Raw genomic sequence first — 4710 nt, 5'->3', positions numbered from 1 at the left:
GTCTTTTGAATTCCTGCTTTTGATTGTCGGGAGTTGCATTTTATCTGGATTGAGCTGGTATGAAATTGAATGACTATATGTCAAATGGATTTACAGTATGCATAATGTATACCTCGATATCCTAATCATTGATCGGTGGTGGATTGGTGTGGTGTCTGAAGTTGTGAATTCTGTTAGTGTAGAGAGAACTGAGCTGAAAACCGGCGCTCTCTATTTACGGGTTAAACTACATTCCTACCCTTAGCTATAATCTGGGGYTTTGGATAGTGACCAAAAGTATGAGATCCTACAGGTCACAAACAACCCAAATCAATTTCCTCCACAGGGTGCCCAGACTCTCACTTAGGCCCAGAACATTCCGCTTGCCTCCAACTTTTCACACTCTGTCCGGATTTGTACATGACACACAGGCTCTGACTGGACGTACCCTCTACAGACCACAAGACTCACATAGCAAGTATTCATGTCAGAGTATGTAAAATATTGTTTTCTTTTGCTCAAAGTGTTTTACTTTGCAACCGTGCTGCACTTCCTGTCTCACTTATGACATTCCCCAAACAAAACAGACCTCAGCTCTWTCTTGGTTGGTGACACAGTCACAGGGAATTACTAGCARTCCTCGAGGCCCCATTGGCTTTAACGTGTTCTAATGGSCATCAGAAAAACTGATCCGGTGTGTTTTTGGCCGTAGAGATAAGGTGAGAAGCTCAGTCTACAGGAAGGGCTCAGTTGTACCAGATGAGGTGGCTCAGTCATTTGGTTAGGATGCCTTCTGGATGCTTCCCTGGGGAGGTATTCCAGGAACATCCCACTGAGAGGAGACCTAGATGAAGATCCAGGAAACACTGGAGGGACTGTCTCTCATCGGTCCTGGGAATGCTTTGGTTTTCCCTAAGTGATGTTGGTTCATCAGCTGGAGAAAGGGAAGTCTGGGTCTCTCTCATTAGGCAGCTGCCCCTGATGACTGGTAGATAATATCTGAATCTACTGGCCATGAATTTTTGAGAGACTCTTTTTCCAAAATCACTTAGTAACAGCATTGGAAAAAACGCCTCCAGTATGAAGATTTAGCCTCCATTGTGGCTCAGCCTGTCTGATCACAACCTCTGTGCCAAAAGAGATGAGGCTAAATAGAAGTTTAGAGTGCAGCCAGAAGTCAACACAGAGCAGCATCTCCCCACAGACGCCGCTGCAGGAGCTGTCAGCAGCAGGCCACCAACCTTCTCGCTACAGGGAGTCCATGAAATGCTGCCAATGTGTGTTTTCTAAATATAATAGCCCCATCCCATCTGGAGCTCCTCTTTTATTGCTGKAGAAGCATCAAAGCACTCACTCAGAGCAGGTTTAGGTGTGGTGTCTTTCAGGGTCAGCCCCAACACTTCCTGAATAGAGGCTTTTAGCAATCTACTGATTCTTCTTAAGGGATTTGTGCGCTCAGTGTTTGTTTATGCTCTTAACCCGAAAATGAATGTTCCTAAAAGAAAATGTAGGAGTGAATGTTAATTAAACAAAATGTTTACAATCTTTTACTTGGCTGTTTTTAATGGCAGCAGCAGAAAAAAAACTGAACAAATCTTCATATTTTATGATGTTAAAACATATCCTAAACAGAGTTTCTGTCTGACAAATGTTCACCTTAAACTGACAGAATCTCTGCTCAATCTGTCATCGATGCATTCCTCATCCACGCTTCCTGTTCACGGTTCTGTCAAAATAATATTCATTCCTCAGCTTTATGTTCAGCATCTCCTACATCATTAAAGAGATACATTTTATGTGAAGCCAGGATTAATAGAGCAAACAGTACTTTAGAAAAAGGAGGTTCTTTATTCTCAAAAAGAAATATTTTCTCTGAGTTGCAAAAAAATAAAAAAAAGTTCAACATATGGAGCAAAAAGTCACATTATTAAGTTAGTATAATACTAACTTAAAGTGCCGAACCAGCAAAGGCTTCAACAGAATGGTGCATTAGCAGCACTATTATTACCCAACTGTGTTGCTACTGTACAGTTTCCTGAAAAAAGCGAAACAGCATAAAATACATAAAAATGTCTGCAGCACATTTAAAAGAGGACAAACAGACGTCAGCATCATTACTTCAGCTTTGTACATGAAAAATAAAACATTTCAGAGATGAATTACCAAAAATCTTTAGTGATTTCATGTAAACATTGCCTTCTGCAACGATTCTTTATGCTTCTCTGCTCTTCTAGACTTTTGTTGGATGTTTTGCCCATATTTTAGAGTTGATTCCTGGTTCTCAGTTTTCTGCTGTGTTGATATATTTTAGAGATAAATTCATGTTAGGAATGAAGAGATTTGGATAAAATCTACCTATTTTATTATCCAAATAAATTGACTTACAGATGCAGTATTGGTATAGAACATGAGTGGACAGAAAATTCAGCTGAAGAGCAAATGAAAGCTAACCTTTAAAATCGTCACTTTGTGCTAGTGCAAGAAAATCTCACTTCATGGTAGGAGATAAAAAAGTACTGCAAGACATTTTTATAATGTTCACATTTTTTTCATTTTGCATTTCTTTAGCTAGCTTTAATACAATAGACTTTGGGTATTAGCTCTTTAGCTAATACCCAAACACTAAAATTCTCATCGTTTTAATTTTTTTTTAAATGACAGAAAATTCTTAATACGTCAAATAAGATGAAATGAGTTCTGTGGGTGAAGCTGCTCTGCAAATAAGCAACAGGCAGGAAACATTTTGTCCAGCCTCACTTCAGTGAGTGAGGAACAGACYTCCAGATATGTGAGTGACGAGAGCGGAGGAACTCTGAGAACAGCCAGCAACTGCTGCACACTTCACCTGCTTCTGCTGTTATCTGTAGAAAATACACATGAAATGAGATTGCTTCTAGGAAAACAAGTGGAATGTGAATGATATTTTAGGGACATACAGCTTTTTTTTAACATATTTAAATTATTATTCAGTCCTTCATGGCATCCAGGGCTAGTTGATAAAACAACTTGGTCTAGCAACTTCTTTGTTCCAAACCGGCAGCAAATTAACTCCGGTTCTAAACAAAGTTCTCTTTTTCTYCATATTCCACATTTTGCAGAAGGTTAAAGATAAATTTCTCTATTTCTCTGAATTTTTTGTGAAAATTAAAAAAGACAAATCCCCAAAACACATTTCAGACAAAAAAAAGAGTTCATTTTTCTGTCTGATGAAAAGTTCTCCGCTGCCTGTAGATCTTTAACACTTAAATAATCTTCCCATAAAACCTCAAGAAGATTGTGAAATGAGGAGCAAAGAACAAAATGTTCTGACTTAAAATGAGTGAGATGATTTCTAAAAGTAAAGCATTGAGCAAACAAATAAACAAAGCAACCAGACCTTTAAGAGGCCAGGAGACACATCGTCCATCAGGTGATCGCCTCTTGTAAGTTCATTTGCAAACAGCTTATTGTTAATTAATGCAAAAGGCAAACCAACCAATCACTTGGCAGCAACTCAATACATTTGCTCTTTGAGGCACACTGAAGATGAAAGACATTTCTTTTTAGTATCTTTTGAAATTCCACAAGTAGAAGAACAATGTTGACGTCACACAGCAACACCTTGTTTAAGGAGGTAATAATAGATAGTACCTTCTATGGATCAATTTTCAAGTTGTTCAGCAATAAAAGCCATCAGCATCATCACAAGATCGTAACAAGATGAAGGAAGCTAATAAAAAGAAAGCACAGCTAAAAGCAGCTTATGTAGAGAAGGTAAGGTCATATTATTTATACTGCACATTTTCAGCAACAAGGCAGTTCAAAGTGCTTTACATGAATTAGAGTGAAATACAAACAAAACAACAAACCAAAAGAAAGACGAGTGTAATGCTACATATTGGTTCCTCATGTTTAATAAGAATGAGTAGTCCATAATTTATGAACTAGTGGAGCTTTCTCTGGATTCTTGTTCTGATAAAACTAAATGTTGGTTCCAGTTGTTCTTGGTTGAGTTCTAGATTTGTACAATCTAAAACTAAATGTTGGTTCTCCATGTCTGATTCTTGTTCTGGGTTGAGAGGTCTGTTTGGATGTGGAGACCAGTGTGGTTCCATGGTGATGAGATGCGATTCACTGACACAGAGCTATTTTATAATTTCATAACTGTAATTTTGTCGTTGTTTACATTCAGATTCACATCGTCTGGCTTCTTCCAGCGCAGAATTAAAGTGAATGTCTCACATCAGTGACGTAAGAGTCTGACTGTTCAGAGCTTTGAAAACGGAACCTTTCAGAATTAGAGYCACATCCAGAAGAATCATGGATCTGATTTATTTGGGGGATGAAAAGATTGAAATGAAGCCATTCAAAAAGTCGGATATGGGTTGTAAATGGGCAAATTAATTAAAAAAAAATTGTTTTTGTTTTTAGCGTTGGTCAGAAGCTATTAGCTTCCTGTACCCAAGTCGGGTTTGGCCTGCACTGAGGAAGAAATGGGTTTGGTAAGGCGGTTCTGTTCAGAGTGTGTTAAGGCCTGGGGCGATTGCTGCTCCTGAYTTACTGACATYGTTCCTCTGAACCCGGCTCTGGACGGTACCGAGCAACCTGCTGTAACCGTTGCAATGAAGTCCAACTGTACTGTTTCATTCTCCTTTTAACTATCTCATTGCCTGTTACCTTCAAATCTACAAAAAACAAATAAAAAATGTAARTGAAAGTGGTGGTGTGTGTGGATGCAGCCGTGGAAATGTT

The sequence above is a fragment of the Poecilia reticulata genome, linkage group LG10, assembly GCF_000633615.1.
Source record: "Poecilia reticulata strain Guanapo linkage group LG10, Guppy_female_1.0+MT, whole genome shotgun sequence".
Classification (NCBI taxonomy): domain Eukaryota; kingdom Metazoa; phylum Chordata; class Actinopteri; order Cyprinodontiformes; family Poeciliidae; genus Poecilia; species Poecilia reticulata.
This window is presented reverse-complemented; position numbering follows the sequence as displayed.